Source organism: Peromyscus maniculatus, chromosome 3, assembly GCF_049852395.1.
Source record: "Peromyscus maniculatus bairdii isolate BWxNUB_F1_BW_parent chromosome 3, HU_Pman_BW_mat_3.1, whole genome shotgun sequence".
Lineage (NCBI taxonomy): Eukaryota > Metazoa > Chordata > Mammalia > Rodentia > Cricetidae > Peromyscus > Peromyscus maniculatus.
The window spans coordinates 136,721,999-136,745,870 of NC_134854.1; the positions used below are offsets into that span (position 1 = coordinate 136,721,999).

At 50.1% G+C, this 23,872-nt stretch overlaps 1 protein-coding gene across 4 annotated transcripts in view; it reads left to right on the forward strand.

Moving 5' to 3' along the window:
• The window catches only part of Hrh1 (histamine receptor H1), a 91,500-nt gene that overhangs the window by 52,031 nt on the left and 15,597 nt on the right, over positions 1-23,872 (forward strand). Inside the window, exon 1 of one of the 4 annotated variants that reach the window (XM_042273852.2) lies at positions 14,365-15,023. The exons of the other annotated variants lie outside the window; for them this stretch is intronic. The gene's annotated coding sequence lies outside the window, so the exon portion shown is untranslated. Of the gene's footprint in view, positions 1-14,364; positions 15,024-23,872 lie in introns of those variants that run through there. 4 annotated transcript variants of the gene reach the window in all.

Consider the following 23,872-nt stretch of genomic DNA (forward strand, 5'->3'; position numbering starts at 1 on the left):
GTGTCCCTAGCAACCATTCTCAGCCACTTGACCCATGCATGCTCTGCTGACCCCACTGGCCATCTTAGGAAGCAGTTGGCAAGGTGAAAGGTCAGCATGGGAGATGCAGCACAGTGACAGCAACTCACATCCGATGAAGGTTAACACCCAAGTTGTAGGAAGTCAGGAAGCAGCAATTGCACAAATGTTGGGAACAATGGGGGGGGGGGGGGGGGGTTCAAGAAGTAAACAGGCACAGCCATTATGGGAAAACACGTGCAACTTAAAATAACGCCAGGCAGGGTGGCACTCATCTGACGTCCCAGCTGCTGGAGGCATCGGGGCAGGAGGCTCACTTGAGCCCATGAGTTCAAGGCCATCCTGGGCAACAGAGGGATACCCCACCTCTTATTAAAAAAATATGATAAAGCCAGGCAGGGTGGTGCACACCTTTAGTCCCAGCAGTGGGGAGGCAGAGGCTGGTGGATCTCTGTGAGTTCAAAGCCAGTTTGGTCTACAATAAGTGACCTCTAAGACAGCCAGGACATAGAGACCCTGTCTTAAAACAAGCCAAAATATAATACATTAGAGCTACCCTGTGCCTTTGGTGATCCTTCTTAAGACTGAGAACCACAGGGGGCAAGGTGGCCACCTTAGAAAGATGTGTATACTCCATACTCACTGCGCTGTCATGGCAACCAAGTCATGAGAACACCCTAGGACAGATGAACAAATATGAAATGAGAACTCTTTGTTGGCAGCCATTCGGAGATGTCCATGCCTTTCTCACTCTCCTAAGAGGAAGGTATCCCATCATTATGCCAAGTGAAATGAGCCAGGCACAGACAGACAGACAGACACTTGTACATGACATAAGAAACTGCATCAGAGAGAAAGAGAGATGATGCACAGAGGTAACAAAGGACACTTTAGTTATCACAGGCAGTGTGTGGGAGAGCAGAGGATGTGAACAGCAGGTGCGTGGATGAGTGAGCGGTGCCGGACCCTTCTCTCTAGCATGACATAAAGGTGCGCTGGATTAGGACTTTTGTTCTGTAAGTAGACTTCAGTTGCTCTTGTCAGAAAAAGATGTAACTATGAAATGATGAATGTATTAATCTCTGTCACTATAGTAACTGCATTACTGTCTACACACATCCTGTAAGGTTATGCTGGAAATCCAAATGTACACAAGAAAATCCATTTAAGAGTTAAAGGGACCCAAAGCAGGAGGATCAGGGGTTTGAAGCCATCTTGGACTACATGGTGAGTTTGAGGCTGCCTGAGCTTATCTCAGAAATAAAAGGGGTAGCTAGAGTGTTGGCTCGGCAATTAAGAGTGCATCCTGCCTTTGCAGAGGATGCTAGTTTGGTTCCCAGAACCCATGTTGGGCAGCTCACAACCATTTGTAATCCGAGCTGTAGGACATCTAATACCTTCTTCGGACATCTGCAGACACTGCAGACACTCTGGTGCATGGCTGCATGTGTATACACACACGCACACGCACACACTTAAGAACTAAAATCTTTTTTGAAAAGATACAAAGAAGGAAACACGGTCCTCCCCATGGTCCCTCTGGTTCAGGTCCTGATAGCTATTGGGAAAGGTGGTTGTCAGCCATCCAGAGCTTTCTCACAGAGATGGTGTGTGCCCACGATGTGGGATATTTGCCAGAGCAGGATGAAGAGTTGAAAGCTGTGTCTGACGAGCTCGTCTTGGCTCTAGCACAGCTTTTCCTGTCTGTTCTGTTGCTTCCCTAACCTTTTCCTTTAAAGCGATTTTCAGTTGACTTGCTTCATTTTCTTGCTTCGCTTCCTCCCCTAACATACTATAGAGAGTTTTGGAAGAAAGCACTTGAAATAGCTCCGCTGAAACAAAGCCACTGTTAATATTTTAAGGGACATTCCGTAGGCTTTCTGTCAGTGGGCACTCCCGTGCAAGTGCACGGAAATATGTGTGTTGTCTTCCTGCTATGACAGAACGCCTGGCGAGCCATGTAAGAGCGGCTCGTTTGGCGTCTAGTTCCAGCTGTTCGTCACGGGGACGCGATGGCAGCAGAAGCCTGCTTGGTCACGTTACCTTCATGGCTAGGAAGCGGAAAGAGATGAAGGCTGGCGCTCGGCTCACTTTCACTATTTTTTTTTTTTTTTTTTTTTTTTTTTTTTTTTTTGATTTTCGAGACAGGGTTTCTCTGTGTAGCTTTGCGCCTTTCCTGGAGCTCACTTGGTAGCCCAGGCTGGCCTCGAACTCACAGAGATCCGCCTGGCTCTGCCTCCCGAGTGCTGGGATTAAAGGCGTGCGCCACCACCGCCCGGCCACTTTCACTATTTTATTCAGACTGGGACCTTGGTCCCTAGGCTGGTGCCACCCACATTCGGGGTGAGTCAACCTACTCTAAATAATTGCTCACAGGCTTGTCTGCTAGGTGACTCCTGTCAAGTTGACAGTCACACTGTCATGAACACCTTCCTGAGTCACTGGAGAAGCCACAGATACTTACAGTAGCGTGCTGTCCCCCTTCTGCTCTCGCCCAGCCCCGTGATGGCTGCTGTCGGTATTATTTCCAGTGGTCTGTAAGTCTGAAGTACCCCCAAACACAAGCTTCTCTCAAAAGCCAGGTCCCTGTTCTCAGGTTGCGGTAACAATGTTGGTCCTTTTGAATACTGAATAAAAACTATCTTCTGCCCACAGGCATAGTGTATGGGAGACATATGGCAGTCTGTGCATACAGGCATAGTGTATGGGAGACACATGTTAATCTCAGATTTAGACCTGGGTCCCATCCCTAAGATATCTCATTATGCAAATAGTCCAGATCCAAAAATGTCTAAAATCCAGAGTGCTCCTGGTCCCAGAACTTCAGGTCAGATCCTGACACTCTGGTGACTATGTTTTGGTGCCGTGTGGCCTGAGGGGCCACAGGCCAGGCACGTTCTACATTTTGAAATAAAAGTCGCTGACTGCCAGCCTGCAGGGAGTCGTGGAAGCCTGTTCCCCTCCCCCTCCCTGCCTTGTGTTGCTCATCCAGATGCTAACATTCAAAACACCCAGTTCAGAAACACTTATTAAGAGAGGGGTTTGGGGGTAATTGGTTATGATGGTATCTTTAATTGCCTAGAGAATCTTCCCTCTTTTCTTGGTGTGCTTGACAACGAAACCGCTTTGTAGGATAGAATTGACTGTGTCTGCACTTCCTGGCGGCTGCCCCACAGCTCTCAGACATTCTTCCTCCTTGGTCTTTGGTTCACTGTAACAAGGTGTCATCATGGCAGTGGCTTAGCAGACACACTTCTGGAGGCTGGAAGTTCATGATCAGGCGCCATCGCAGATCTGGAAAGGACCTCTTACAGTGGTCTCCTTCCTCCTGTGTCCTTACAGGGCCGTGGAAGAAACTCATGAATGCTTCCTTTTCTTACAAGGACCCTAATGTTGAGAAGGGACCACCTAATGATCTTCTCTAAGCCTGATGACTCCCTTAAGATCTCACCGACTGCTGTCCCATGGAGGATCAGGGCACAACACGTGTGTTTGGCAAGGAGGGGGTCATGGCATCCAGTCCACAGGGCGGGCCTGAGAGCTAGTGGGCCGGCTCACCGCTTTGATGGACATCTTGGCTCTCTAGTGGTAGCCAGTGAGCCCGGTTATTTATTGGGCATTTACTGTGTGTCGGGTTCTGTGGTAGGTAAACAGGCTTCAGTGTGGGTCCACCCAGGCTTACAGGCCCGCTTCTCACCATGTGCAAGCCTTGTTAGCTCCGTTTTACAGAAGAGAACATGGGCTCAGCTGGAGGGGAAGGAGCACAGCCTTAGAGGTTCACTCTTGTTCCTCGCTCAGCTCTCCTGTCCAGGAAGACGGAATTTCTAACTGGAACCTTGGCTTGATCTCCCGAATCCCACGCCAGTGTCTTCATGAGGTGTCACACCAAACCTGTCGTCCGATAGTGACCTTCGCATGAGGGAGCTAGCTCGAATCCTAGCTCTGCCTCTTTCTGGCTGTCTTCATCTTTGCCCCCCCCCCCTCATTCTCTCGCTCTCTGATTTATCTTTATTATTTTTAATTCTGTGGGTGTAGGTGTGTGTTTGCAGGAAGACATAGGCATGTGAATGATGGTGCCTGTGGGAGCCAGACTTTTGATCCCCTGGAGCTGGACTTCCAGATGAGTGTGAGCCTCCTGACATGGGCTGTGGGAACCAAACCCAGGTCCCTCTGGAAGAGCATCAAGTGTTCTTAGCTGCTGAGGCATCTCGCCAGCACCCGTCTCCTTGCCTCTTAAATGGGGCCAACCTCTACCTTGTCAAGCTGCCTTCAGGACTGAGATAACATTGCTTGTATATATTAAGCAATAAATTAAAGCACCTGCCATTATCTTGTCCCATCCATTTAGAGGGCGAAGACGACCCCTAGATCCAGTGAGCGGGGTACCATGGAGACAGGTGTGGCTCTGTGCTCTCAGAGCACGTGGCTTCCTCTCTCAGTCAGTCAGTAAACATTAGCTAAGTGCCTGTGCGGTGCGACACATCTGACCAATCCATCAGAAGCTAGGAAACGTACACCAAAGACACGTGGAACACGGACTGCGCCTACCCTCCCGCTCCTAGGGCTGTTGGGATTTGGGGAGTGTCTCTCAGACGGCCTGAGGCTGCTTATGTAACAAGCACCACTGAGCTGGGTTTGCTCAGTTGGTAGGAGGAGCTTGTGAGCCCAGGGTTCCATCCTCAACACTGAAAAATAAAATAATGTAAAAAGCAGCGGGCTGTGGGGATAGCCTGATGGTAGAGCGTTTGCTGTGCAAGCCTGAGGACCTGCGTTCCATCCCCAGCACCATGTCAAAGCTGAGTGTGAGCCCAGCACTGGCGAGGTGGAGACCGGAGGAGCTCAGGCTTGCTGGCCAGCCAGTCTACTCCTCAGGCTGGCAACATCCAGGTTTTGTGAGAGACCCTCTCTGAAAAAGTGAGGTGGAGAGGGATTGAGATGACCCCTCTGGTGTGCCCACCCACACGGCTTCTGAGCTTTTGCAGGCCTCCCCAGTGGGTTCTCATGCCCTACAAATTTTTGAAAAGGGCTGGGTCAAGTGGACAGCCAATCAGAATAGTAGAATTTGCCCCGGGGAGCGCCAGGGCGTGTGCCTGCGTCTTGCTGTCAAATGGCACTTCATTGTGAGCCTGGTGGCAGCCACAGGGCCACAGTTAGATTTTTTGCCTCGGAGAGATTTGCAACAGGAATCTCAGAAGCCAGTTTCCGCCTGCTGTGAGGCGATTGTCTGCAGGGCTCTGCCTTCCTTCAAATGGGGAGGGAAAAAGAAAAAGGCTTTCTGTCTGTTCTGAGGCAAATGTGTCACTTTCAAATGGACTCTTTCCCAGCTTGGACACACTTCTCATCCCTTTCTGGTGAGTCACCGCAGATGTTAGCACAGGGCAGATTTCACAGAACACGTCCCAGGGACAGTCCTGAGAAATCGATTCTCTGCTACCACAGAACCCCACCTAGCCCTGCAAGGAAGGCCGCGGAGACTCCTGCAGCTGAGGGGGGGTCCTTGCTTGCTCAGATCTGGCTTCTCTGGAGTTGTTTTTGGACTGTTAGGACGCCAGCCTGCTGGTTTTGATGAGAAGAGGCCCCAGGCTCCTTCTGATCTTCATGCTTACAGTCAGTCAGTAGCAGAATATAGCACTCAAGAGCATGGGTCCAGGGAATCGTCTTCCGGGGCTTCTTACCTCACTCAGGACAAGAACAAAGTTCTTACTATGTCTCCAGTCCACTCACTCTCAGCTCTAGCCACACCTAATTCCATGTTGTTCCTCTTACATGCCAGGGCATGTCCACCTCAGGACCTTTGCACCTACTGTGTCTTCTTTCCGGGATGTTTTCCCCAAAGTTGTTGGCATCGTTAACTTCCTCATTTCTTGGGTCCCTGTTTGAATGGCACCATTTCACCTTGAGCACTTAAATCTATCAGTGATACCCCATAGCATTTCTCACTACCCGACATCAATTTACTTGAGTTTTTCTCCTTGGCCTGTGTCTCCCCACTAGAATGAGAACACTTATAGGTAGGGCCTCTCCTGTTTTCCCATATGTCTAATGCACTGTAGGACCATAATCAGGGGTGCTCAGCTGACTGACTGACTGAATGCTTGGCTCTGCTCTTGACTAGCTGTGTGACCTTGGGCTCATCAGCATCTCTGATCCTCAGCCTGTACAATCATAAAATGGGCATGGTTAGAGAGGTTCCAGACAAGATAATGCATCTATCTTTTTGTATAGCTGTCCCCAAATGCCTGAGGCTGGGTCACTTATAAGAACAGAAATTTATTGCTCACAGTGTAGAGCTGGTAAGGCCAGGATTAAGGTGTTGGCAAGTTCCTATCCGGACCCCTTCCTCAGAGGTGACCCTGGCTGCCCTCAGGTGGCACAGGGGTGAAGGGGTCACGTAGCTTTCTGGAGCCTTGTTTATAAAGTTGCTGCTCCTGTTCTCGAGGGAGGAGCTGGCATGGCCTCATTGCTTCTGAAAGGTGCCATGTCGTCTTCCGTTGTCAAGGTTATTGTCATTGGTGCTGGGTCTCAAACCCCGGGCCTCAAACACACCAAGCATGTGCTCTGCCACTGAGTCACACCCCAGCCTGGATCCACTTCGTGATGCCATTGGGTCTAAGTTCCTGCTGGGCTGCCTGGAGGGACGCACACGTTCAAAGGATGGCCGCACACACTTCCTACCAGTATGTTCAGTCCCAGAAAATGCTGTCATTAGATCATCACTAAGACCAGTGAGACAGGATGGAACACGCTAAGGAAAATGAAGGAGGCTCTCGGGGGACTGTGGTGTTGAGAGATGGCAGAGGTCTGGTCATGTGCTCAAGTGGAAAGCTCCTCTGGGCAGATGTGGCGGTTGAGCTGACCCCTCCCCCCAGCGTGTGGGATGGTGCTACAGGAGATGTAGAAGCGGGGTGGGGTGGGGTGGGGTGGGGGTGCTGTGGGGCTGGGCAGAAATACTTCCAGAACCTGAGGAGCAGGGAGGCATGCTTTTCTCTGTGGGAGAAAAGAGGGCCCTGGTGCCTTCTGGGAAGCAGGGTCAACAGAACTCAAAGAGGCAGAGTGGCTCTGAGTCTCAGAGCAGAGGGCTCCGCAGCAGGGGAGCCGGGGCTGGAGCACGGCATTGCTCACTGTCACAGCCGGTCTGGAGGGGAGCAGAACCCACCACAGGCTTGCTGTTCTGGTGCCGGGGTCACCTGCAAGTAGCCCTGGATGAGGTCTCACATCCAGAAGAAACCAGCTGCTGCTGCTGCTGGTGCTGGTGTTTCTGGGCACCTGGCATGCCGCAGCTCTATAGCCTGGGAGGCCAGTCCGCGAGGGGATCGAGAGGAACGAAGAGGTTCTCTGCGTTTGCCATCCATTCACTTATCTACTCAGCCAACACGGAGCATCTTACTGTGTCCAGAACAGTGCGTTCAGGTGGGCGCATCCCAGGCTCAGCACTCTTGCCCCAGGGTCTATGTTTCATTTTCTACTTGGAGGGAAAAAGTCTCTAACTGAAGAGACCCGCAAGAGGCCCTTTCTGGTAGGTTCCAGTTTTGTGTCCATTCCGGTTGGTTTGCCACCCAGAGGAGGTTTCTGAGCCCCCAGTGCAGACCCGGAAGGAAGGAATCTGGTGGTGGGGTTGTCATTAGGAAGCAGGACAGGGAGACGGTGGCTCACCCCCAACCACCCCCCACCCCCCGCAGCAGTGAGCTGGCCTCTGCCTGCACTAGGCTGCCCCCCTGCCGGGGAACATAGAAGAGCAGAATTTCCTAGCTCTGCACAATTGGCATGTGTGATGAGGCTAATAACTCGCTGTAGAGAGCTGTGAAAATTCGGAACAATGAAAGTGATGAGAACTCCGTGAGCTAGGTCCCTTCAAAGAAGTGCCGTCCCCAGGCTTTTACAGGTGGCTCCCTGCCCCCCTCCACTGGTTTACTGCCTGTCCCCAACATTCAGCCTGTCTCTCAAGACCTCCAGACGGACTCACATGTCAGTTTCTCTTCGTTTGTTTATAGTTATTGGTTTTGTTGTTGTGGGGGGCTCTTTTTGAATCAGGGTCTTTGCTAGGCAGCCCAGGTTGGCCTTGACCTATAGAGTTTCTGCTTCAGCCTCCCGAGGCTTCTTGTATTGGATGTAGTAAAAATCTCTCTCCTTAGTCTCTAAGTGGCAGGAAACCCTGCCACAGCTGCAAAGTGGGTAGACTGTAAAATCAGCCTGTCACTGCCAGGGAGACGGATCAGCAGGTAAAGGCGCTGGCTGCCAAGGCTCCCAACCCCGGTTCAGTCCCTGGGACTCACGTGGTGGAAGGAGAGAACTGACCTATGTCCTACATCCCCTGATCTCTCGTATATACTATAGCATGGGGTACCACACACACAAATAAATACATGTAAAAAATAATAAAAACCAGTGAGTCAAAAGAGGACAAGGACTGTGTGACTCCACATGAGGTAGTCAGGGTCACAGAGATGGAAAGCAGAATAGTGTTGCCAGGAGCTGGGGGCTGGGGGTGGGGAGTTGTTTAATAAATATGGAATGTAGCCGGGCAGCGGTGGCACAGGCCTTTAATCCCAGCACTCGGGAGGCAGAGCCAGACGGATCTCTGTGAGTTCGAGGCCAGCCTGGTCTACAGAGTGAGTTCCAGGACAGGCGCAAAGCTACACAGAGAAACCCTGTCTTGAAAAACAAACAAACAAACAAATAAATAAATAAATATGGAATGTCAGTTCTTCAGGGTGGAAGGTTCTGGAAACTGGCTGTACAATGTGAATACATAATATTGATGAACCGAGCAAGTGCAGGGTGAAGAGGGCACATTTGATGCCGAGCATTTTATAATTTTTAAAAAAGTTTTTGAAAAAAAAAGACAACTCTGTGAAGTGCCAGCCGCTTCTAAGATCATAGGAATATAATATAATCTGCCATCCCATGTCTCCTAGAGAGGGCAAGCTCCTATCCAAGGTGTCCGACCTGAGTCTGAGCCGACCTGGAGAACACACAGGGGATAGGGCAGCATGTGACGAGCCAGGTGCACAGCCTGCATGCCCGACCCCATCATCTCCGTCTGTCAAACCCCATCATTTCCCATCCAGAAAGAATAAGGAAATAAAATGTAGGGAAGAGAACCCCACAAGTTAAAACAGACAAAAAGGGGGATAGAGAGAAAGCACCATGGGTAAGGACACTTGCTGCTCTTCCAGAGAACCCAAGTTCCCAGCAACCATATGGCAACTCAGGTCCAGGGTTATGATGCCCTCTTCTGGTCTCCAGGGGTACTGCACACACACACACACACACACACACACACACACACACACACACACACACACATACACATACTATTAAGTTTTTTTTTTTTTTTAAGTCTGACTTAAAAGTTAGAAGCTGAAATGTAGTTCAGCAGCAGAGGACTTGCCTCTCCAGTATGAGCACTGCCCTGGGTTCTATCTTGGCACCTCAAACATTAAAAAGCCATATTAAGCCTTTTAAACAGGCAAGAGTATAGTCTTGGGGTCTCCTACCTCCCACCCTCTCCCTCCTGTGTGTGGGGGGTGCCTGGTCATGTGTGTGCATAGGCATGTGTGGAGGCCAGAGGTTGAGGTTGGGTTTTCCTCTATCACGGTCCACCTTTACTTTTCAAGGCAGGGTCTCTTGTTGAACCCGGAGCTCACCAGTCACTAACCAGACAGTCCCAGACATCCACCTGCCTCCACCCTCTCAGCACCGGCATCACAGGCGCACACCGCCACAGCTGGCTTTTCTGGGAGGCTGGCATCCCTGAGTTTACACAATGAACTCTTCACACACTGAGCCATCTCTGCAGTCCCGTGGGGTGCATTTTTGCAGCCATTAGGGGTCCTTAAAGTCTGAATAACTGCCTCTCGTAGGAGCCATAGGTGGAAGGGAATGGATGCCAAATATTTCTTCCCTGGTCTTCATCTTACAATAATCTACCAACTCATGTCACACTTGTGCAGTATTCCTGTATTTTTTTTTTTTTAAAGAAAACAAAAGAGCAACCTTTGGAGGAAGGAAGTGTTGGACACAGTCACCACAAGGACTTGGATCCCAATCCATGTTTGACCCTCTTGTCAGCTCCGTGACCTTCAGCAAGCCGCTTCACCTCTCCTCACCTTGTTTCCTGTCTGGAAGAGTAATTTGTGGCAGTAATTAACTCTTGGCATTGTGTCGGGAACTTAATAAGAATGCAGAGAAACCTTAGGCTCCGCGCCTGACCCCCGAGCAAGCACCGCTAATGAGGTGGCAGGAAGAGGACTTGGCTATGAGGTCACCAACACCAACCACTTCAGCTCCAGTCTTGACCTGTGACATGCTGTGCGCTCCTGGTAGAGCGGCCTCTGTCTGAAGTCACGTGCCTCTGCATTGATGACCCCGGTCCCCGGCGTGAACAGAGATACAGAGTTCAAGTGACCTGCTCGCTGCAACAGGAGCACGTAGGAATAAACCGTGGCCCGCTGATCTCCCGGGGAAGCTCGCGGCGACAAGCAAGGTGCTGTGTGACGCAGCCTCCCGGGGACACCTGCAGGTGAAAATATGTGCTCGACACACAGCGGAGACAGTAAATTGGTTTCTGTCACCCTGTGTGTCAAAGTCAAGCTGGTTTCTCCCTCCGAATCTTAAACTGCAAACCCTGTTTCCACCCTCCCACAGCCCAAGCCAAACTCCAAGGAATAGATGAGTTCAAGGTCACTATAGTGAGCTAAGGACGGACGGTTCAAGGTTACTATAGCAACTTGGGAATGGCTGCCTGCTGCTCCCATCCCATTTCACCGGTTTCCATTTTCTGACTGTATGCATCATTTGCTGTCTGTCCTCTTCGGGCATGGGATCTGGGACCTCATGTGTGCGAGGCAAGTCCTTTGCCGTGGAGCCGTACCCCAGCCCTGAGAGCCATATTTTTCAATAGGGCTCCACGTCAGTTGTTAAACAAAATAGAGCAAAAACATTCACATTTTACACTGGCATTTCATTCAGAATGCTCCTTCTCCCAAGGAGACTGTTTTCCAGGCTTTGGGCCCTAAGTGCAGAGGAGAGATGGGGTGTGTGTGGGAGGGTTGGAGTGGGTACAGTGTCTGGCATACAGGGAGAGTGACTTCATGCATCGTGAGTGCCTCCAGGGTATATTCATGCATAGTGAGCGCCTCCGGGGTGTACTGGATCCACTTAGTTCCTGGCAATCTGCTTCCCCGGATTCTAGGAATTTTCCTCACCTTGATGATGTCATCGGTGTGAGGAGCCAAGCCCCATTCCAATGCTGCCAGGCCTCTCTTGACTCTGCAGTTATGGTTCAACATGAGCAACACAACACGTGCGGTCCTAAGGACTTCAGCAGTGTGGTTCAGTGACATGCGGTGTGTTCACATGCCGCTGCCTGCCCAGGTCATCTCTAGATGCTTTTGCCTTCTCCCATTTGAGCTCTGTCCCCTTCGACACTAGGTCCCCATTCTCCACATCCCCTTTCTAATGGGGACATTAAAACTGATGCCTTCTGCATCTGTCCTTCTTTCTCTCCGAGAATTCATTAGTCCACGAAAGTGGATTCTTGGGGTCTGGGGAGATGGCTCAGTGGTCAAGAGCACTTGCTGCTCTTACAGAGAAACCTGAGTTCTGTTCCCAGCACCCACAGAATGGCTCATAGCCATCTGTAACTCCAGTTTCAGGGCGATCTGGCACCCTCTGGCCTCTGCAGGTACCTGCACACAGGTGGTATACTTTCACACAGACACACACAGACAATTTAAATAAAAGAAAATTTAAGGTGGACTCATCCAGTCCTTGTCCTTTTTTTTTTTTCCTTTGTGTCCGTGCAAGGGCTAAAACTCGGGGCCTTGCATGCGCTGAGCCTTGCATGTGTTAAGCAGGTGCTCTGTGCAGTTGGCCCTGCATGGGATGATCAAAGGCCTCCGTGCTGCTGCATTGTAGCAGACCAGCTTTTCTTTTGTAACACCGTGGAGGAGTGGCTTTTCCTGTGACCCACCACCCAAGACAAAATCAGCTCAAGGAACGGGGGCTTTGTTTTTGACTCGCTTTGGGACTGCTGTGTGTCCTGACAGTGAGAGGCAGGGGCAGGGGCATGAAGCAGCGGGTTACGCTGCATCTGCAGTTGGAAAGTGGAGAGAGATGGATGTCGATGTTCAGCTGGCTTTCTCCTTTTTATTCAGTCTGGGGCTCCAGCCCACAGGATGGTGACACATGCGGTTAGGATGGGCCTTCCTGTATCTATTAACCTCATCTAGAAACTCCCTGACAGATGTGCCCAGATGTGTGCTTCCTGGGTGTTTCTGAGTCCTGTGAGGTGGCAGTCCAAGTTGGCCATCACATCCTGTATGTTGGAACCACACTGGGACCGATCTTGTCTGTCGTGGACTTGTGGGTTGTTTCTCCGTCTGGCTGCTGTGAGTGGCACTGCCGTGTACATGGTTTTTCTCAGACGAGTTCAAAGCTGTGGCTGTGACGTAGAGTCCTTCCCTGTCTGCAAAGCCCTGGGTTCCATGCACATCCCAGAAAACCATCCTGTCATCCTTATGTAACCTGATAGTCCAGGGAAGTGTCTCAAGTAGGTGCCGCAGTCAGCTGGCAGCTTCCCTAAGCCCTGCCCATGGTTTAGAGACTAGAAGGTTCCCAGATAGCTGGAGGCGGGGCCTGTGTGAGGGCAGCTGGGCTGGGCTGGGACGAGGGGTTTTAACAGGCTAGATATTTGAAGTAGTAACCTCTTTGCACTGGGAGATTCTCCCGGGAGCCGTTTGTGAAAAGGATGATTACTTTTTCCTTCCCAGCATCTGCAGCCGCTTCCCTAAGAGGCAGAACGGTCACTGTGTGGTTGGACAGCATACTGTCTTGTTAGGTTTTAAAATATCCAAATATGGCCTGTTTGCCTATCGCAAATCTGTCCACTTATGGACCTCTCCCAGGGAGTTCACTGTGTGGTTTAAACTGTTTTTTACCCCCACTGGAGGTTTGCATTAGTCTGGGAAAGCAGCAGAAAAATGGAGAAAAGTTGGGTTGCCTGTTTCAAAAGCCGCAGGCAGGAAGGTGTAGTGGCCCACGCTGCTGGCGGCAATGTGCTCTGTAGCCAAATGCCACTCAAGGAGAAGACAGGAGGAGAGGTCCCCTGCCCAGCAGGATCTGAAGGCACTGGGAAAATCCTCCCTCCTTCCTGAGCCAGCCCAGCCTGTTCTCTCTCAGCAAGCTGCCTTGCCTGCCTCCCTTCAAGCACTTCAAGGCTTGGTCTGGAAGAACAGCCACTTCTAGGGCTGTCCTCTGACTGACGTGCAGGCATCCCGGGGGAGCCGCCCTCTGTGCTGAGGACGCTTAAAGCCCCTCTCCGTGTTCCTAAGCTGCTCCCTCCGAGGGGTCTCTGGGGAGCAGAGGACAAGGAAGGAGGGGACGAGCCTGAACACGGGGCTCCGAACCCTGCCCTCTGAGCATGGCGGTCCTTGTTCATCTGTTTCAGGTAAACACTGACATGAAACACCAGTAGCACTACCAAGACAAAGCGGGGGGGGGGGGGGGGGGGGGGGGGGGGTGTCCCTCGCCATGTTCAACAAAGAGGTTGGAAGAAGGGGATAAAATTATGAGCTGGTGCCTGTGCAGCCACGGGGGGCAATGAAGCTCTGTGAGCAAAGACGGAGAAGCCCTGCCCCCATTCGTCCTCGCCCTAAGAGTAAGCAGAAACAGAAGAAAGTAACCCTGCCCCTCTGCCATCTCTCTCTTTTTTTTTTTTTTTCCAGAGCTGAGGACCGAACCCAGGGCCTTGTGCTTGCTAGGCAAGCGCTCTACCACTGAGCTGAATCCCCAACCCCAGCCCCTCTGCCATCTCGATTCCTCTCTGAGACCCCGCCGTGTGTGAGGCTGTTTAGTACTTACTGCACTCTTCTAGCTGAGCGAGGCCAGTGCAGTCCTGTACGTGAACTGGTATGAACTGGTACTGCGCCTGGCCAGGGGCCTGATCACTGTCCTGCAGCTTAGGTCAGGGAGAGAGGAGGTAGCTCTCCCAGGTAGGAGTCTAGGCTCAGCACCTCTCCGGTACAGTTTTCAGGTTAAGGATGTGTCAGAGGCATAGAGGCCTGCAGCTCCGCATCAGTTCACAGAAGTGGAGGGCTGAGGGTTAATTAAGGAAGAGATAGTGCAGGGGCTGGGGATGAAGCTGAGCAGGGGGTGTGGCTCGGAGGCAGGACGCTCACCTATCAGACAGGAGGTCCTGTGTTCCGTCCTCAGCACCAAAGGGGACCTCAGCAAGAGGGGACAGCGGTCTGGCCCTTTGCCCTCTTAGAGGTGACTCTTCACTCTAGACCTTGGAGATAAGGGGAGGATGGAGTGGAAGAGCCCCATGCCTGCTGGTGCCCAGCTGTATGGAGGATGCAGCACTTGAAAATGTTAATGAACCATACCAGAGTTGGAGCAGTGCCTCCGAGGCCTTTGGGGGCCAACCCCAAACCAGAACCCCAGAGCTCACCTGGTTAGGGCCAGCAAGGGTTCTCCTGGGAGTCATGGACAGGATCAGGCATGGTGAGAGGATGGCCTGACTTCCACTTTTCTAACCTGGAAACTACCTCTTCTCCCTGGGGTGGCTGACTGCTGAGACCCACTTGAGAAGCAGGCCTGTGGGCACCAGGGTCAGGACAGGCCTCTCCAGAGAGCGAGCAGGAAAGAGAAGACAGGGACATTCTTGCAGGGTACAGGCTGCCTGTGCAGCCATCACCAGGGAGCGCAGGAGTCCCCAGGGAGAGCCTCCTGGGATCCTGGCATCGAGGACCCAGACATGACTCAGTCCTCCAGTCAACACCCACACTCTATGAGCAAGTCTGCTTAGCAATTAAGCAATTACAGCCCAGCTTGACAAGGCTTAGAACCGAAAGCATACAGAACCGAGAAAACCCCAGAGAAGGAAGTAGGTGAACCTAGCCTGGGAGGTCAAGGCATACCCAACAGGAAATGATGTCAGAGCTGGGGGTTAGGAACTCAGGAAGACCTTGATGTTCCTGGCAGAGAGGACAGCACAGACCCAGGTAGGTGGCGAGGTCCACTTGATGGGACGGGAAGTGGAAGCCTAGGTGACCTAAAGTGTTTGTGGGGGAGCAGCCCCTCTCTGTGCCCTTGACCCCTCCTCAGAGTGGAGTCCATATGCTTGTCTTTGGGGCTTGAAGTCGCGGGTAGGAGTAGAGAACGGAAAAAGAGACTGCTCTTGGGGAAAGCCAAGTTGATTCATTTTACACATGACTTGGTGCCCTTCCAAGGATCAGAATGACTGAAGTGGGGAGGAGAAGAGAAAGACAAAGGGACACACCGAGGCAGGCTGAAGGTTTGAAGAGAACGGAGGCAGGTTTGAGGGCGAGCAGATGGCAGAGTGAGTGGAGGGGGACCCACTATGGGGAGGTCCCCTATAGGACATCAGGGTCCCACCTCTTTAAGAGTCCCCAGCAGGGTTTTTAAAATAGGTTTTAGAATTATGTCTTTATTTTGATTGTATGACATGCGTGAGTCTGGGGGCGGGTATGTGCAGGTGTGATTGGAGGTGCTTGCCAAGGGCAGAAGGTGGCATTGGATCCCCTGGAGCTAGAGTTACAAGCAATGATGAGACTTAGGTGCTGAGAACTGAACTTGGGTCATCTGCAGGAGCAGTAAATCAACCGTCGAGCATCTCTCCAGCCCCTCCAGTAGAGATTTCAGTGACTTCAAGTATATGTGCATATATCTGTATATATAAGTACAAATATGCGTCTGTCTCTCTGTGTAGTTATAACTTGATGTTGGACTTCGGTTCTCTTGATACCCGGGGTAGGAAGCGGCCGCAGCCTGGACAACCTTTCCTCATGTGCTCACCTTCGTTTACATGTAGCCGGGTTTCCATTATAACCTGACAGTGAAAAGCCAGAAGACTCAGGGGACGGAGGTGAATAGAGCCACGGCTGTAAGGACACGGTTTCTGTGTGGAGGATGGATGGGGTGAGCAGTCCAGGGAGGAAGCAGCTGAGGATTTGAGGGAAGGCCTTGCTTCACCCTCTGCTGGCAGGGAGGGCCAGGTGCCTGCCTCTCTGTCCTCCAGGCACCCAGACTTGCTGCGTATGGTTTGGTTTGGTTTGTTGAGGCAAGACTTCCCTATGGAGCCCAGAATGCTTTGGAACTTGAAATGCTCCTGGCTCTGGGATCATGGTGCACTCAACTTAATGTGTGGAGTTTTCAAGTAAGACAGTTGCTGCCAGGAATGTCCTTCAACCTGTGGGATAATTAAGATCTGGATCTTTTGCTGGTACCTTTACATTTCTTTATGTAAACCCACTTCCAGAGAGAAGTATTTGTTGGCTGCACAGGGCTGTCGCGTGGCACCTGACTCACCTGTCTTCCTGTAGCCTGTGGGTCAGTCTGCTCTATATTTGGTCCAGCATCCAGGAACTCCTGTCTCCTGAAGTGAATATGGTCTGTCCTCACATAACCTTTGCTAGAGCTAACAGTCCAAAGTGAGTGAGGTTGGCTGCCTGCAGCCAGGGAAGTGATGGCTGGTGAGCCTGGCCAATTAACCAGCGGGACAGAAAGTTCTTGGGAGAGCTGGGTGGCACAAGGCCCCCATGCTCCCTAAGGCTCAAGGGAGCAGGGAGAGAAGTGGGCGTCGTGTTTATGGCCCCATCTCCAGCAGCTCAGCCAAGCATAGCACCTGCTACCATGTTACTGCTTAATTAATAGTTCCTGAATATATTAATGAATTAACATGACATGAAACCCTGTAATGGATGTCACTGGATGAGTGCTGGATGAGTCAAATGCGGGAATCACTGTTGGGCTTCTCTGCCTGCTGCATGGTGGGTTAGGTTGGCAGATCACAGTCTTGGGCTACCTTGGAGTCATCTAGAGGGTTTTTAAGAACCCCAAGTCCTAGACTATACCCTGGGCCAATTAAGTTAGAATTGTGTCCCAAGCAGGACTCATGCCACGGTCCCTCTTAAAGCTCACCCATGTGTCTTAGTTTGAGTTTTATTGCTGCGAAGAGACACCATGACCATTAAACAGGAAAACATTTCATTGGGGCTGGCTTATCGTGCAGAGGTTTAGTCCATTATCATCGTAGCGGGAAGCATGGCAGGATGCAGGCAGACATGGTGCTGGAGAAGGAGCTGAGGGTCCTACATCTTGATTGGCAGGTAGCAGAAGCCAGTGTCACACTAGACCTGGCTTGAAAGTATTTAGACCTCAAATCCTACCCCCTAGTGACACACTTCTTCCAACAAAGCCACATCTACTCCTTCAAGGCCACATCTCCTAATAGTGCCACTCCCTGTGAGCCCATGGGGGCCATTTTTATTCAAACCGTCACACTGTAAAACATCAATAGTGGACAAGGCTGAGAGCCACTGGGCCAGGTGCTGGAGATGCAGGTAAATGTCTCATTTGCCCTGCTCATGTGAGGACAAAAGTCCATGAGACTCCATTCATTCATTCATTCATTCATTCATTCATTCATTCATTCAGCAGAGCAGCGTGTAGAAGTCTGAGTAGAGAATTGGAATTCCATTGCAGAATGGCTAGCACTCAGGACTCTGACTTGAGTATGAAAATAGCACCATGAGAACCCCCAGAAAGGAATGCTTCTCTTCCATAGCTTACTTCTCTCATCTTCTGAGTCTACTTCAGAGCCTGCTGAAGGACCCAGGGAAGCTTTGAAGAGAAAGGAACTTTGAAGATGGGCTCTGTGGGTGTGCCGTCAAAGTGTCTCAGCAGGCGAAGGCATTTGGTGCCAGGCCTGACGACTTGAGTTCAATCCCTGGGAGCCCATGGACAAGTTGTCCTCTGCCCACACATGTGCTGTGTAACATTCACACACACACACACACACACACACACACACACACACGGTCATCAAATAAATGAATGGAGGAAATTTTTAAGATGGGCTTTGTCGGATAAATAGAAGCCCACCGATATCTTCTTCCCTGTTTCTCTCTCTCTTCCTTCATCTTTTCCCTGCAGCATTGGAGAATAGGGTTTTGCACATGTTTGGCAGGCATTCTCATATCGAGCTATTCTTGAGCCTTTTATTAGTAGTAATATTTTTATTGTTATTGCACTCGAGTGATGTATGAGTCTGTGCACCTGTGTGTACGTGCACGTGTGTGTGTGTGTGTGTGTGTGTGTGTGTGTGTGTGTGTGTGTATGTAGAGTTCACACATGTGCACCTGTGCTGAGGCCTAAAGAGAGTGCCAGGTGTCTTGCTCATAACTCTCCACCTGGTCCCCTTGAGATAACCTCTCACTGAACTTGGAGCCCTGCTGGGCTAGCTGGCCTGTAAGCTCCAGCAATCCCTCTGTCCCAGCTTGCCCGCACTCTCAGTCTGGGGTTGCACAGCCACACCTGGCTTTTCCACCTGGGTGTTTGGGATCCGAACTCAGGTCCTTGTGCTTCAGCAGCAAACACTCACCCACCAAGCATCTCTCCAGCCTGGTAAAGGGTTGCCATGTCTTAATTTTATTTTCCTCTCCTCTCCTCCCTTCCCCTCCCCTCTCCTCCCTTCCCTTCCTTTCTCCTCTCCCCTTCCCTGTTATCGCCTTCCTTCCTCCTTCCCCCTCCCTCCCTCTCCCTCTCTCTTTCATTCATTAATTTTCTTTCAGTACTGGGGTTCAAACCTAGGGCTTTGTGCATGCTGGCAAAGTGCTCTTTTTAAAATTTGTTATTTTGAAAGCTGGAGAGATGGTTCAGTGGTTAAGAGCATAGTCTGCTCTTTCAGAGGACCCAGGTTCAATTCCCAGTACCCACATGGCTGCTCACCATCAACTAGAACTCTGATTAGAAGGGTTCTGACACCCTCTTCTGGCTTCTGTGGGTATTGCATGCACACAGTGCCCAAACATCCATGCAGGCACAACACTCATAGGCGTAAAATAAAATAAATGAATCTTTAAAAACAATGAGATTTTGCCTTACCACATTGTCTAGGTGGTGCCTCAGACTTAAGGAGACATTTTAAGTTGAGCCTCAGAAAATGTTTGTGTGTACATGAAGCACTTGCTTAAGCCAGGCTGCTAGTGCACACCTGTCTTTCCAGCACTTAGGAGGTGGAGACAGGAGGATCAGAATTCAAAAGTCATCCTCAGAAAGAATTGGAGGCCAGCCTGGCCAACATGAGACCCAGTACCCATTAAATAAATAAATTCATGAATACAGAGCAAAGAAAGCATGCGGAATGATCTCACGTCTCTTTCCTCAGTTTCCTTCCGTGGGAGCTGCCTGCAAAGCTCTTGCCCAGCATCACAGCCAGCATCCTGATGTCACTGCATCTTAGTGCATCATGCCAGGATCCTGCAGCCGCTCTTCTGCTTTTCAACACCCTTCATCCATCCCTTGCCTCTGGAGGCCACTCGTCTGTTGTCTGCATCTTCATTACTTTCAAAGGTGCTGCATAAACAGAACTATGCAGTAAGCAGCCTTTTGAGATTGGCTTCTCTCATCAGGATGCTCTGGGGCATCATTCACGTTGCGTGTCTATCGGCAGCCTGTCTTCTTTTGCTGAGGGGGTGGAACCCAGGGCATCAGGGCTAAGAATACAACCCAGCAGTGGGCTACCCCCAAAGCCCCGAGCTCCTGTCTTGTTGCTGAGTGGTATTCTGTGCTGTGCTACATTTTGGGGCCTATTAGCAACACAGCCACTGGATGATTGGCGAGTGGGTTTTTATGGGAACGCCCCTTTCTTTTATCTGGGACAGATGCTCAGGGATGCGTTACTGAGCTGTAGGGAGCCACATGTTTAGGACTCTTAGGTCACAGCTGTCCTCTCTTCTGTGTGCCTGCACCGTTTCCTGTTCCCACTGGGAGATGAGATGAGCATGGTACCGTCTCTGCACGGTGGCAGCATTTGTTCCACTGTTCTCTATTTCATCCATTTGATAAGTGTGCAGTGGGGTCTCCTTGTGGCTTCCCCATTTGCATTTCCCTCCTGGCCAGTGGTGTTGAATGTGTTTTCACAAGTGTGTGCAGGTTGTGTGTGTGTGTGTGTGTGTGTGTGTGTGTGTGTGTGTGTGTGTGTGATAGGTGCTCTGTTTATCTCTTGGTTAAACATCTTCTCACAGTGTTTCCCTGTCTCCTGATCAGATTTCTTTACTGTGGAGTTGTGAGAGTCTGCTTGGCTTGGGGTTTGATTTGGTTTGGTTTGTGAGGCAGGATCTCATGTAACCGAGACTGATCTCAAACTCTCAGTGCCCCTGAACTTGATCCTCCTGTCTTTACTCCCCCAGTGCTGAGCCACCAGGCATGAGCCACCGTGCCTTGGAAGAGCCCTGTACGTATACTAAGCGTAGTCCTTGGCAGCTCTGCGGCTGGCACATTATGTTCTTGGCTTTTCATCCTCTTAGCGTGGTCTTTTCCAAAGTTTAGCATCTTGATAAGATCCACTTTGTCATTTTTTTTTTCTCCTCCTGTGCCCTGCTTTTGGCATCAAGTCTGAGATGCCCTAGCCTAGCCTAAAATTTTTATAGTTTTGTATTTTACAGTTTAGTATCTAAACCAACGTGAGGCTTAGGTCAAGGTTCATGCTCTCTTGCCAGAGGGCTCAGGAATGCTTCGGTACCGTTAGCTAAAAGCCCCTCTGCTCTTCCTTCAGTGCCTGGGCTCCCCTGCCATGTCTGGGATCTGCTTGCTGGTCTCTGATCTGCTCTGTTGTTCATGGTTCCCTCACCTGTGTCAGAGTTACAAGTGTTCTGCCCTGTGACATCTCAAAACTGGGAGAGCAGGTTTCTCTTGTTTTGTTTTTATTTTTTTCAGAATGTTTCATTCAAGCCAGGTGTGGTAGCACATATTCCTGTAATCCCAGGACTTGGCAGGTAGTGAGTGAAGAATTCAAGGTCAACCTCGGCTACCTAGTGAGTTCAAGGCCAGCTTGAGCTACATGAGGCCCTGGCCAGTGAGATGGCTCAGTGGGCAAAGACAAGTGATGTGAAACCTGACCATCTGAATTCACATACATGCTGTGGCATGCCCATACCCCTCATACACAATCAATCAATCGATACATAGTGTAATATTTTAGATGTTTTCATTATTATAGTTCTTTTGCATTTCCACATACATGTTAGAATAATCCTTTTATTTGATTTTTATTTGTAATTATGTGTACTTGTGTGTGTCCACACATGCAGTTATGCTTGCATGAGTGCAGTGCCTGCTGAGGCCAGAAGAGGGCGTCAGATCCCCTGGACTTGGAATCACAGATGGTTGTGAACAGCCTGATCTAGGTGCTGGGAACCAAATTCCCATCCTGGAAGAGCAGAGTGCACTCTTAGCCACCAAGCCCTTTCTCCAGCCCTACAGCAATCTTATCCATATGAGTAAGGTTTCTTCCTGTGAACTGAGGGTAACAATATTAAACCTACACCTCATTGGGGGAACTGTTCACTGTGCCGAGCCTCCTCATCTGTGGGCTCTGGGTGTCTCCATTCCTTTACAGCTTTATTTATTTGTTTGTTTGTTTGTTTGTTTTCATTTTGATATGGCTGTTCCAGCATGAAAGTCTTGTTTAAGTTCTCTATCTGAGGACATGTTGGTTTCCTTCACTCTCTAAGATTCCGGGCTCCCGGCTTCCACATGTCACGCTCTGAGCATCACTACCCACCACTCTCTTCTCTGGTGTTTTCTGATGAGAAGTAATGCTCTCATTATGATGAGACTATTTCCCTGGGCTCCGTCCAGATTTTCCCTCTGTGCTTAGCTGTCAGTGATTTCGCTGTCCTGTGTCCTGCTGAGGCTTTGTCGGGGCTGTGTCCTGACTAAAATTCGTTCGGGTCTGGATTCGCGGGGTCTACCTGTGATGATGTGAATTTGAAGTGTCCCTCACAGGCTCATGTAGTAAACATGTCCTCTCTGAACTCATGGGGTGAGTGCTTGTCTCCTCCCTCCCCCATTGCAGCACTGGAAGCCTTAGGAAATGGAGCCTGCCTGGTGGAAAGAGGCCACCAGTCCATCACGGTGTGGATGAACTTGTATGGTCCCCCTCCAGGGAGCTGTCCCATCATGTCCCCCTCCCCTGCTCTGACAGACTGAAATCCCTCCAAAACTGTGGAGCAAGAATAAACCTTGTTCCCATCAGTTGTTTCTGTCGGGTTTAAGGAACGCATTCTGCATCATCTGTCAATTTAGGAAAATCTAGCAGGTCCCCCCCACCTACCCCCCGGTACAATTTATCGTTACTGTCTTATATCCTTTCAATGTTATTACATAAGTATGAAATCTATTGTATTAGTTCCATAGCTCCTTGGAGCTTGCTTTATTATTTTGAATGTAGTCGATTCCCCTCAGGTGTTGAAATGGAGTGGTTTCTATTGATTAATCTCCCAGTTGACTCATTTTGTTTTGGTTTGGTTTTGGTTCCCTGTGGTAGATTGTACTGGCCTTGAGCTTGTGGTAGTCCTCCTGCCTCTGCTTCTGAAGTGCTCGGTTTATAGACATGGCTACCCGGCCAGTTCCCTGTCTTTACTCTGTCCCCTCCACTGTGCTGATGAGCTCATCTGTGGAGTTTGCATTTCAAATATTTTTATCATCCAGCTCTTCCTTATACTTTCTATTTTTCCTGAGAATTTTTTTTATTTATGTCAAGTATGTTCACATTTGAACTCTGAAACACTTTATAACAATTCTTAAAAAAAATTTTTTTCAGACTATCAGGAGACTTTTGTATCTTTCAATTGTTGCTTGTTTGTTGTCCCTTTAAATATATATATATATATATATATATATATATATATATATATATATGTATTGTGTGTGTGTGTGTGTGTGTGTGTGTGTGTGTGTGTGTGTGTGTGTGTGTAGGTACCCACAGAAGCCAACAGAAGGCATCAGATCCCCTGGAATTGGAATTACAGCCATTTGTAATATGTCCAGTGTGGGTACTGGAAACCAATCTCAGGTCCTCTGCAAGATCAGCAAGTGCTCTTAACAATCTGAGCCATCTCTCCAGGCCCAGCTCTTATCTTTTTTTTTTTTTTTTTTTTTTTTGGTTTTTTGAGACAGGCTTTGCACCTTCCCTGGAGCTCACTCTAGTCCAGGCTGGCCTCGAACTCACAGAGATCCTCCTGCCTCTGCCTCCCGAGTGCTGGAATTAAAGGCATGCACCACCACCACTGCCCAGTTTTTATCTTTTAAACTTTTACTTGCAGTTGCCCCACAAGTGATTGCTGATGGAAATGTGGGCACTGTTCCAGACTATGTTAGAGGGCCCTGGTCTCATTTCAGACTTCTGTTGAATCTGGTCTCATATGACCCTGCTAGGGCAGAAGGGGCCATTTCAGGGAGATGTGTTGCATTAGCTCCAGGTGGAAGTGAACTCACCCCACTCAGTTTCTGCTGACACTAGAAGAGACTGAGGGCTCCTGCTCCCAAGTGCCACCACTGTGGGAGTACAGGGTTGTCACCCCCTGATGGAGATGAGAGACCTGCTCTCTAGTGGTGTCTGTAGGTGTTGTAGTTGGTGTTCTGTTGCTGTGAAGAGACACCATGACCATGACAACTCTTATAAAGGAAAGCATTCAATTGGGGCTTGCCTACGGTTTCAGAGGTTTAGTCTGTTGTCATCATGATGGGGAGCATGGTGGTGTGCAAACAGACATGCTCACTGAGAGTTCTATATCCAGATCCACAGGCAGCAGGAAGAAAGAGACTCTGGGCCTGGCTTGGACTTTTGAAACCTCAAAACCCACTGCCAACAAAACACTTCCTCCAACAAGGCCATGCCTCCCAACCCCTCCCAAGTAGTGCCACACCTTGATGACTAAACCTTCAAATATAGGAGCCAATGGGGGCCATTCTTATTCAAACCCACCACAGCAGAGAGCCATGTGGAAGGGCTAAGTTGTGTTGGTGTCTCTTTACTGGCAAGAGT